Raw genomic sequence first — 13,126 nt, 5'->3', positions numbered from 1 at the left:
GAAATGATGAAGCCAGCACATGGAACCGCGTGGCTCACCTTAGCCTCCGCCACAAAAGTAATTTTCAAAAATTCATTTTTTTATCAAAATAAAAGAAACCCATTATGAAGATTTTTTTTTTCCCTCCTTTTTAGCTTAAGAACACAGAAAAAGATAAACCCAGAGGCCAGAGCCAGAATTTCACAGTACTCATTGAAGACCCCAAATGAAAAGGCAGTATGAAGTGAAGGAGACGAGCGAACCTTGTGGTGGAAACCACCGTTGAGCAGAGGGATTTGTGTGTATAAGTTAAAGAAGGTAGAAGGAATGAGAGTCTGGAGAAGTAGGAAGCGAAAGGCAGAAATGAATGTGGATGGAGACAGAGAAGGGAACAGTGAAATGGAGTTGAGTTGCAGAGGTGGGGGGGAGAGGGAGGGAGGGAGGAGGAGGAGGGGGGTTTTGAAAGGAGAGAGGGGAGTGAGAGAGGAATTTAAAAGAGGAGAAGAGGAGAGAGAAATGGTAGGTGAAGGCTCCTTGTTCAATGCTAGCTGTCTTTTACCATGCCATCCCTGTCGTGATGTTGAAGTGTTGTCTCTCTCCTCTCTCTGTCCTCATTACCCACGGGGTCCCTTCCCTGCTTTCACGCATTTTCAGTATATCACCGCGCCACCCTCCCATTTAATCCTCCCCTTCCTTTATCCCCTTCCTCTTGTTTATGCACTACATTACTAAAGTGTCTACCATAAGTACAGTACGTACTATGTATTTATATTTTCGTATCAAATTTGTGATCCATGTTGCTTAATTGTTATGAAATTGAATTGCTAATGTTCATTGTGACATTGTGAAGAGTCGAATTTGTAACCTCGTACTTAAATTTAAAAAGTGTTTAGATGGGAATAAAATTATGATTTTTAAAAGTGATTTTACGGTACACGAAGTAAATATGTAGAGAATTTATTTCGAATTATAAAAAAATGCTTTTCAAAAACATTTTTATAACTTTCCAAGTACTCGTTGAGACAATGGCTTGGATTGATTGTACTTGTTCTGTGAAAATTTCCATTCCTAATCTTCTCATTTTGCAGGTATACTAATCCATATTTACTTGGTTAATCCTAACATAATTATCTCGTTCATTTAATTTAATAGTATTTGTTTGTGGGGTTAATTTAGGAGGTTGGAGGCATTTATGGCAGCGAAGGAGGGGGAAAGGGAGCAGGAGGAGGCGCGTGAGGCACACGGGATTGGAAGGCATGGGATGAGTGGTATGTGGGGCTTGGGAGGTAACTTGGATGCGGTGGCTACGCGCCTACCTTTTTGCACTGTTGCGTGCCTTTTATGAAGCTTGTCAAACAAAACAGCTCATTCTTAACATTACATTACAACACGCCCTCCTCTCACTTCCCTCCCTCCGCGCATTGGAATCCTATTTTTTCCAAATTTTATTTTATTTAGAGTACTTTTTCTTTCGTTTTGTGACGAAATCCCAAAATAATATTGGAATTTTCCTCCTCCTTGTTCATACGCCACCGTTTCTTACTATTTTTATCCCTCCCCCTGCTCCCTTGCCACGTCGACGTACCCCTCTACACGTGGCACTTCTCCTGCCCCCTTATTCGGCTCCTATTCACATCCTCAGACACCTCTAACCACTTTGTCAAAAAAAAATTTTAAAAAAAAATGATTAAACCATTCATTTTGTCTAAAAGTAAAAAAAAAAATCAAATTCACTTGTATTTAATAAGATACCAAATAGGGATAATTTTAAAAAATACAATTAATATTTTTTTAATTTGATCCAAGAGTTTTCTTTTCAAAATTTATAGAGCAAAGAGTTTTCGTCTCTTCCAACAAATTAGCTTCTAAGCATTCAAATTATATTATCCTCCTCCCAACATCTCAATCAACAACTTGTTGGTTAATTAATACTTATTTAATGACTTGTAATAAAAATCATCGGGCTTTTTTTTTTTTTTGAAAATACAAGTGGATTGATTAACAGGAACAATGTATGTATGTGTCTATATATAGAAATAGGACGTAAGTAGCAAAATGCGTGACTTTATTGGAATCATGCACATTGTTCACATAAAAGGGGGGTTGGGGCATGGTGGATTCCCAAGTTGAGAAATGGTGGGTGATTCAAGCTGCAAATATGTAAAGTTATCTTAAAAACGAATAAAATCAGAATCATATATCATTGCCACAATTTGGAATAATGCAACCTAATCCCGTGTTCAAATTTGAAAGTTTTTCCCAATATTATAAATATAACCAACCCCCCCCCCCCAAAAAAAGAAAACAACCCCTCCGTACGATTCTCCTTAATTCACTCTTCTAAACTCTAAAATGGCCTATATACACCCCCACACATATCATTATAATTATTAATTACTCCTCCGGTCCTTAATATAAGATCTAATTATTAAGTTAGTTCTGGTCCTAAATATAAGATCTATTCTCATATTATTAATTTTTTCTAAATTACTCCTATGGATACTCCATCGACCATAATTAAGTAGAAGAAGAAGAGGGAGTATTAAAAAAGATGAGTATGGTATTTTAGAAAAAACGCGTCATATTTCGTATAATTAAACTAACTTACCTAACTTTCTTAATCTATCAAATTAGTTAAATAGGTCTTATATAAAGATCGGAGGAGTATTAATTATCAAATTTGACGTTTGTATGAAAAAATTATGAATATAACAAGATCAAGACACTTTTTAAAAATTTCTGTTACTCTATTTATTTAATATTTAGGGAGGCGTTCTTCAGTGGTTATTATCATATAATTAATTTTAATAAATACAGAATTAAATATATGATGTTTCGACCTTATTTATTCATGGATAGTGTGGATGGAAGCAAGTAAAATGTGCTGAATTATGATTCTTTCACGGAATTTATTGTATTGCAAGTTTGATATGTATGCATGAATGATAATTATATAATCTGACAATATATGGCTATAAATAATAAATGTTTGAAATATATATATTTGCATCCGCAGATTAATTATATGAATAATGAATGCAAAAAATATCATATAAGTCTTGACGGGTAGCTAAATTTGGTATCAAGTTTGAAGATAAGGATGGGAAATGAAATGGTCAAGGAGCATTATTATGCATGAAATTTTATTATATTTTGTATAGTTAAATTCCAATTCAAGCTATACTCCAAACTTCAATTCCCTATTAATTGAGCCACCTTCAATTAAGGAGGAAAAAAAAAGAAAAGATGAAAAATTGAGACACATTGAGCACATAAAATAAAAACCCGAAAGCAGAAAAAAAATACTAATTGTTAATTCTCATTACAACACATTTCAAGTTTTTTTTTTGTCCGGTGTTAAAAGTATAAGTTAGATAATTAATTTATAAATATTATAAAAATAGTCACTTCTAAAAAAAATGTGTTGTTTTCTTAAAATGCTCTTTTTAATCGTTACATTAAAAATTACTCTATTGATTAAAAAACAAAAACTCATTACATATATGTGTAATTCAATATGAAGATTTTTAAAAAAATTATAGATTTAAAATACAAAATAAATTGAGATCTCGTATTTAAAAAAAACAAATCCTGTTATTAATTATTTTTCTTTTGATTTTGCAGGCTTATTGTATTTTATGAATAGAGAAGGAAAACGGGTGAGATAAAATAAAAAGGAAAGGTTAGCACAAAAGTGACGGCACAACTGAAGCGTGTTTGGTATTGGGCCTAACAAAAATGATGGTCCTCGCTCACAATATCTTTCCCTTTTTACTCCTTTTATTTTTTGAATAATAATAATAATTAAAAAAGTAACAAAAAATTAAATTGACTTGAGTTGTACTCTTTGAATCAATCCCTTCAGAAACACTCTCCCTATCTCTCTCCCACTATAAAAATTAAAAAAAAAATCTATCTAAAAAGGAGAGGGAGTAGTGTGAGGGAGTGTGTGTGTGGGTGTGCACTATGGCAATCTTTTTTATTATTATTATTATTATTTTTCCTTTAACTAACTTGAGATGCACTCTTTGAATCCCTTTCTTGTAAAAGACTTCTTGTTGTTCTGCTTCAACCAAATTATCATAATAAATAAATAAATATGAGTAACAATAATAATTAGTTCAAAAACCATCTCATTTTTGCAAAGAGTCCAAGTGTTAGGCTTTACTCATTTTAATTGTAACACACAAGCATCCATTTGTCCCCCCTCTTGTTTAATTTGTTGACTAAAAAGTAACATCATGACTTTATTCATTCAATAATCCTACCCCATTTCAATCCATTTTCAAGGCAATCTTTTTTTTTTATATAAAAAAAAGTGACATTTAGAAGGCCTCAGATAGAAATGAAAGGTCATGTACTTAAACCTGCTTGTAATTGTAGACTGTTAGTATCTGTCCCTTTGATTTTTTTTAAAACACCAATACAAAGTGGATACATAGGGAGTTTCTATTATTTTCATCACTTTTTTTCCTCCATCCCCATTGAGCAGGATTACATTTTGAATTAATTGTATAAAGTAAGAAAGGGTTGACATGATTTTGAGAATAGAGGGTAAAATAAGACTGATAAGAAAATAATGCGGGCGATAAATTGAATACTACCTCCAATTTTTAATATAAGAGCTTGTTTGATTTTTATTCTGGTCCTAAATATAAAATCCCAATCCATTTTATTTCTTATATTTATCTTTTTTTTAAAGATAATTCTTATAATAATAGTAGTACTAGTTAATATATTTGATTAATACAGATATTTTAAAAAAAATAATACTTAGTAAACTAATTTTTATATTGAGAAAGAATGGAAGGAGGTAATATTTGAAATAGAATCGAGAACGAAGAAAAACGAGTACGATTGAAGCCATCATCAACGGCAACGAATGATGATGGCCTATCACAGTCTTGGCAGTGCATTTTTCCCCAAACGTGTCTGGGATTTGACGTTTTGACGTTTTGACGTTTCATCCTCTCACGTTGCCCTCTTTTGGCTGCTTTCCAATTCATTCATTTATTTATTTCGGTAATAACAATAAGTGGATGGAAGCCGCGATATAAGGCAGAGCAACACTACAAAGTCTTCTTTTGTTTTCATTAGTATTTTTCAACACGCTTCTACGCACACAATACAGTCGTTTTGTACCTGTTTTGTTTTGACTTCACATGCCATGTTCGGTGTTCAATTCCCAGCAAACCTTCTCAGTTTGTTTTTTTTTATTATTATTATCTTAAAGATGTTTTTATTTGATTCAGAAAATTAAATTTAAATCAGATGAAAATAACAGTTAAAAAAAAAACAACAATGGTTTTGTTATTCAAATTCCCCATATTTTCACCTCATATGACCATGGAATGGCTAGGACTTAGGACTTTACTTTGACAGGTCAATATATCCCATTCCGAATTCTAGCATTCTAAGTTTTTGAAGCGAAGTTGACTATTCTATATTTTTTTTTGTAAATAAGATTTTATTTCTGTGGTATATTTCAAATGAAGACGTGATACATGTACTGTGAAAAATTATTCCCTCTAATTCCAAATTAGTTTTCATAATAAGTGTGTGGATTCTCTGAAATATCCTATATTTAATTATCACTGCATTACCTCTTTGTCTTTTTAAATTCAATATGTATTTTTCTGTTATTTTTTTAAATTATTCAGGGGAAAAAATCAAATAATATCTCATTGGCATTCAAAATTGTCTTACATAACAAGGGGAAAATAAATCTAAAAAAAAAAAAATTAGTGGACACCGACGCTCTTATTTCAGTCACTAATTCGTACTTAAATAACAAATGAAACAAATGCCCGTGAGGTTTAGTTTGTCAAGGACAGGAATTTAGTCAATTCTCCATCTAATGTGAAAGTTATGTGATAGAATTAATATTAATACTATTAATAATAAAACGACAAGTGGTTGCGCCTAGTGTGATGTCGTTTTCAACTGTGAGGCGCATTTGTTTTTTTTCCTTAAACAATTACTCAATCAATTTCAAATTTAAATTTTCATTTCACTGGCCTTTTTTTTTTTGCCCTAAAAAATTAAACTTCAAATCAATTTTGTGTTTTACTCATTGAAGCTAATTTGTGTTAGCAACCAATATTTTTCATTCATGAAAGTGTCGGTTGAAGGAAACAGATTTGTACATATGTTGGGAAAATGGCACATGGGGTTGTGCCCTAATTTGGGTAAGCATAAATGATAATTTATATAATTGAGGGGCCAAAATATTTTTAGAAAAATAAAAATTGCGTGCTTATCAAAATTATGATGTAGTACAAATCACTATTGCAAAATTAATGACAGGTCTTTGTAGCTTTTATTAGTGGCAAATCCCCTTGGATAAGGACTTTTTAATGTATATACTTACTTATTGTCTGTTTCAATACCCAACAACAAAAATCATTTGAGTTTAATTATTTTTTGAAAATTATGTGCTCTTTTTGTGTCGCCAAATTATACTTAATAATTTTATTCATTAACTTCTCTTATAAGAGATTCATGGGTGCCATCAAAATTATTTTGTTTGAGAATAATCTTAGTTGTAATAAACTAATAATAGGAGCCACACACAACAAAATTAAATTAAACAACAGGAGCATCTTTTCTCTCACATCACTGAATATTCTGAAAATAAATTATTTAAAGATTGAATATACAGAGCACATAAACATAGCACATAAACATAGCACAATTTGATCTGAACCTTGTTAAAACTGTAATTTTTTTGGCACAATAAAAAAATTGTGCAAAAAAATCTTTTTTATTTTCAAAGACTAAACAATTTTTAAAAGCATGTTCAAATTATTGAAACAAAATACAAATAAATAAGGGCAATTCATTTTTTTTAAAGGATTCAAAAAACTGAAAAAAAAAATTAAGTACATGTGGGGGGTAAACTAAAGATAAACTAAACTTTCCGTGGTTTATTGACTTTGCCAATTGCACACACATTATTATAATTTAATCAAGCTCACTGGGCTTATGTAATTGATTGATGATGGAAAAAAATTAATTGTTAATTATATTTAAAAAAATCTTATATTTAAAACCGTAAGAGTATTATTTAAATAACTGAATATTAAACGAATAATCATGTTTAAATATGCTTCTGGTCTCATGGTAGTATTGTAATCCCAAGTCGAACTTAATCTGGGTAGAAATTTTGGTCAGATGACTTCACAATGCGCCAATGGAAATTTTGAAATAATTAATTTTTTTTTTGAATTTGAAAAAAATAAAAAATGTAAAACTGGTGAGGTGGCATGAGACGGCGAGATGAGCGGAGGCGGAGGAGAAGGAAGGAAGGGGTGGGGGGACGTGCGGGCGTGGGAGCAAGTAAGAAGAAGGAAGCTCGAGCCATGTTCCCTGTGGGTCCCACTTTCCATGTTGTGAGCGTCGGTTCACACGTTCGTCAACGTGCCCCGTTTTAAACCCCCCCTCCTAACTGTCCCACGGGTCCCACTCTTAACCCCCCTCACGTGACTCTGCCCTCCACCTCCAGCCTATCATCTCCCTCCACGTCACCCATCTTCCATCTCCCTCAAGTACCTCTACAGTTTAAAGATGTTTTGCCGCATCATGTGCCCGCCTGGGCCCACCCCCAAACTGCGCCCTGCCGTACCTAAGCATCGTCCCCACCCAAACCAGTCCTTAATTGTCGACCATAATTCATGATTCATTGCTCCCAACTAAATTTCCCCTCCTCCATTTTTCCCCCCTTCAAATTAGGTATGGAAACGGAGATTTCTAGTTTTTTGTTTCACATGAATCTATTTTTTATTGATTGCTCAGTTGAAACTAATTTTGTTCAAAATCTTTTCAACACTAAATATGAACACTTGATTTATCGTTTTCTAAACCCAATTCTTATTAGCCGTGGAATGCCCTTGGGTTAGTTAATGTAATGAAAGCATCACACAAGCAATCATTGGAGTGGTGATATTAATAAATAATTTATGAATATATTTTGAGTGATATTAGTAAAACCCACTACCTTTGATCTTTAATATAAAAGTTTGTCTAATTTTATTTTAGCTCTAAATATAAAACCTCAATTTATTTATTCTAATATTTATCCATTTCTTTGAAACTAGTTCTTGTAATAATAGTAATTTTAGTCAGTACACTTGATTGGTAAGAATATTTAAATAAAAATAACATCTATATAATACAAATAACTAATTTAACTAATTTTTTAATCTACTCAAATTAACTAATTATTTTTTATATTAAACACAAGAGATAGTATTATAGCAAAAGGAGGGATTATGCATGGGGGAGCGGAGAGAGGGAACGCGGAGGGGGGAGAAGGAGGAATGGCTGAGAAAGGTTGGGGTTGGGAGGTGTAATATTTAATGATAAATGATTGGCTGAGTTTAGAGGGTTAGCGGCCGGGGTGGTGCTTGAGATTCAGAACCTGCGACGATGCTTCGCCCCAACTTGGCCACAAAGCACTAAAATTGACAAACCCACCGCGTCCTGCTTCTTGGTGAACACCCAAATTACATCTGTATTCGGATTTTGCATGTAGTGCTCAATCATTAATCCTCACCTCACTGCTGCCTCATCATTTACTTTCTCTTATATACTATTTTCTGTCTTAATTATAAGATTTTATTTATAAATTATAATTTTATAATTAGATTGAAGATATTATTATTATTATTAATTATTCACAAAAATCAAAAATAAAAAGGAGACCTCACTACCTCCTCCTCCTGAGCTCACTATCCCAACGAATATGCGTCCCAATGAAAGGGACTCCCCCAATGTCCTGCATTTAAAGACACCACCCTTTATACCAGCCATCACTTCCATGTATCCCTTCATTTCAAGCCCCACAAATAATTTCTTTTTCTTTTAGATTAAAAAATAGGATAAAACATTCATGTCAAGTTGCTTATACCCATCTGGCAAATTCTCCAATCATATTTATAACTAAATATTAATATTTTATTATACGTAATTAGAGAACTTGACATAATAAATACTCTTATGGTCCTATTTATAAGACACTTTCAGCATATTTCACACAGATCAAAGAAAACCTTAAAATGCGTTGGCTATCGATTAAAATATAACAATTTTTTTAATTTTACTCATATTTAATATATACACTTTTCAGAAGAGATAACTACCTACATTATAATAAATGAAGGACAAAATAGTACATTCACCCTAAAAATTTAATAAAGTGATTTATAAATAGGATCAAAATAAATTTTCTCTCTCTACCTTATAAATAGGACCAGACGAGTATAAGTAACTTGATCTAGATATTATCCTCAAAAAATAGATACTCACGATCGGATATTATAATAAAAATCAAATTACAACCTCTTAAAAAACATTCATATTGCCAGACTATAAGGTGATTGAACACCCCAAGCAATTCAAAATATTAAATTATTATATTCTCGTAATGCTCTTACAAAAAGTCGCTGTCTTAGGCCAGTGCACCAATAGCTAATAGCTGTAAAAACATAAAATATGAATATTGTGTGCGCTCCTCGCATTATATATATTACTAGTTCGGTGGTCAAACATTGTGAATCTGTGGGGTAAACTAGATGTTCAAATATTTACTAAAAAGTATTAAAAAAAAAAGTAAGAAAAATGGGAATTACTACTATTATTACTTATTAGTGGTTTAATATTTTTCCTTGGCAGCTTTTACGGGGGGAAGGGGGAGACGGAGGTAAGGCGTACGGTAGCGGAGAGCACGGGTAATGGGAAGACCAAGAAGGATGAGATGCCACGTCACGGGGAGGAGTGTTGAAAAAAAAGGAATGACCGGGAATGAATATGGCGTGTCGGTGCCGACAGGAATGGGATGGGAACAGGATTACCGGCTACGGAAGGTTACTGGACCTGAATCCCATGCACCCCTTTATCACACCGTCGGTGCCTCCCCACCCGCGGTTTTCCTACTTTTCTCCTTTCCCCACTCTCTCTCCCTATCTCACCTCATCCGTATATTTAATTCATCAATAATTTAATTTCCTACAAAACAGATATATTCTCTATTCTTAATATCTAGCATGAGGTTAGTATTCACTGCATTTGAAAAGCTTTCTTATGGTTGGTAGATTTGGTGTTATGTAACCTCAAGCCGTTAACATCTTGAGTTCTGCCTTTCTAATTCCCAAAAAAAAAAAAAAAGAGATAGTGTACTTCTTATTCCTAAAAAGAATCATGCATGATAATATGACTCATAAGCTTATAAGATCATTTAAAAGTATTGGTTTGGTTGTGGATGAGTATTTGATAATTTGGTACTACCTCCTGTCCTTAGTATAAGACCTCGTTTGACTTTTATTTTTATCCTAAATATAAGACTCCAATCCATTTTATTTTCTATGTTTGTATATTTTTTTTCAAGTTAGTCGTTCTAATAATAATAGTTCTAACTAATATATTGATTAGTAATGATATTTTAGAAAAAGATAACATATGTTTATTACAAATAACTAACTTAACTTGTTTTCTTAATGTCTTTAAATTAATCGACTAACTCTTATATTTAGGACTGAAGGTAGTATAATGTCTTGATTGATGGGTTGTATAATTTTTTTCCCTTATTAAAATGAGAACTTAGGGGTCTTTTTTTTTATTTAAAAAAAGACAATTTTGGACCCGGGGCGGGGGGTAAAATATTGGCTAATATGTGGAAGGTTAAGCAGAGTTATATTATTTGGAGAAGATGGGCCAAACCATGTGACAGGCAGAAGAAAGCAAATCAAAGAAGGCCTATAATGCATTATTTAATTAATCAGCACACTCAGCAACGGTCAGATTTGTCATTCCTCACAAGTCACAGTACATATAATTATATTATATATAGATTTCATATAATTTTATTATTGTTTTAAAAAATGATAGAATCTCTTGTTAGGATACACTTGATTGACCATTGGGGAAGTGGGGTGATTTAGGAATATAAAAATGAGGAGACATATACTTTCGTTGCTGGATCCCAACGGGGAATAAATGTGGCACGTGATTGTGCCATGTGGATTTGTATCTTTATTTTCATTTTTATTTTTATATTATCACCCCCGGAGCGTCGTCAGTAATCAGTAATTATGATTAATTAAGCTTAATCATGTAGTATAATTAATCATGCTTATTCGTAATTTGTCCACGCTTACTTACGCTGAATAGTGAATATATTTGCAACTTCGTGCTCAAAGCAAAGTGAGCTTCCAACTAAGGTACGGAGCCAGTCAAGGCCAACAGTTGTGTAAAGAAAAAAGGGAGCCATCACAGGCATACATGAAGCTTCCAGGAGTAAGCTAGCCGGTTTTTAAAATACGAGATAAATATGTATAAATAAAAAATTTTTATTTATGTAAAATGTGTTTATAAATATTTATGATTATGATTCTAAATAGGCCCCTATAGTAAAAACTTCTCTTTAAGTGAGAAATCATATATTTGATTCTATTTGTAATATCAAGTTGTTATGAGTGTCTTTTCCTCTATATATATTATTAAAAAAATACTTTATCCAGTTCTTGTTATAAGAATTTTTAACATGTTTTTTTAGTATATTATATATTGTCTGAAGCAATAATTTGTTTTATCTAATATCCCCAATCAATTATAAAATTTTGCAATTAAATATTTTTTTTTCTTTTATCAGAAAAATTAAACAGACTTTTCTAATGAATCAATTTTATAGAGAATAATTTAAAATTTTATAAGAAATAACTAATTCTTATTAATTCTCTTAATTTATGTAAAATTGTTGATTGAATATAAGAATAGAAGGCATTAAAATGTGAATAGAAAGGTTTCCAACCAAAAAAAAAAAAAGTGAATAGAAAGGAAGTATCGTAATCAGCTAATTAAACGGCGAGATTGATGAAAATGAAATTGATGGACGGGTCCTTACATGTGAAGTTACAAGACTTTTTATAATTATCTCGTGAAACTTTTTTAAACTTTTTATCTTCGTTTGTAATTTCCTTTTCTTCTAAGGAAATTCCACACCAAAAAACAAAAAAAGTTTTCTTGATGACCCCACACACACACAAAAAAAACACGGAATAGGGAAACTTGTTCTGCGACAAAAAAAAAAGTAGCTTCTAACATTAAAAATAATAAATAACATATCATTTTAAATATATATACTCGCATATACTGATTTTTTATTTGTCCTAAATGTAAGAGTTGACTGAAGAATTTGTTTTGATCCTAGATACACGTATTCAATCTACCTTATTTTCCAAATTGATAATTTTTCTTCTCAAATTCTCCTTATTAAATACACATATTAAGAAAGTGATTTTGATATAAATGATTAAAAGAGAAATTTTTTAAGAAATAAATATACAATTTTTTAACTAACTAACATACATATTTTTTAACATCTATAAATAAGCAGCATAATTCTCATACTTAGGATTGGAATATATATATATATATATATATTTGAAAAATCTCATGTTGTGGTATTAAACATTTGTTTTACTAGGTAGGGAGACAACCAAATCATGCTGGAGGGGGAGGGTAGCCCCAAGCCATGTGGGGAGCTACAAACAGTAATGACGTTATTGCCCTTATGCGCGACTTATTAAATGGGTGATAAACAAGGTTAGTTTTGGGATGAAAGAATTTATGAGAAATTGGTTCAATGGGGCATATAAGTACGTTGTTGAAAATTAATGTTTCGGGTGGTGGCAGGTCACATGCAAGGCAAATATCCTCTAACTCAAAAGCTGAGGTTCTTTTTTTTTTTTTTTTTTAAGTTTGTTCCTTTAGAAAGAGAAATAAAAAGGAAAATTGGATGGCAATGGTATTTGCAATTTTGTATTGGATGATACATAGATAAAATAAAACCGCAATTTCTTTCAATTTAAATGGCACAAGTGGTTATATATAGTTATTAAGATTTTACATAAATAATTTTTTCACCATAGAAAATTAAAGACTACTGCTTTCCCTTGCTTTAAATATGTTTTCTTCATGCTTCGTTTTAATTATAGTAAGTATAATTTTCAAAACAACGACATGGAAATTTTTTTAATTGTTTATTGCCTATTCCATAATTTTATTATGAAAGAAAATCTAATAAGAATGATATAAGTCACGGAGTTAAGTAGGATGATATTTCGATTTTGTCTAACAATTTTTTTTTTTG

This window comes from Neltuma alba, unplaced genomic scaffold (assembly GCF_004799145.2).
Source record: "Neltuma alba isolate B1F8T4 unplaced genomic scaffold, ASM479914v2 tig00012753_pilon, whole genome shotgun sequence".
NCBI lineage: Eukaryota > Viridiplantae > Streptophyta > Magnoliopsida > Fabales > Fabaceae > Neltuma > Neltuma alba.
This window is presented reverse-complemented; position numbering follows the sequence as displayed.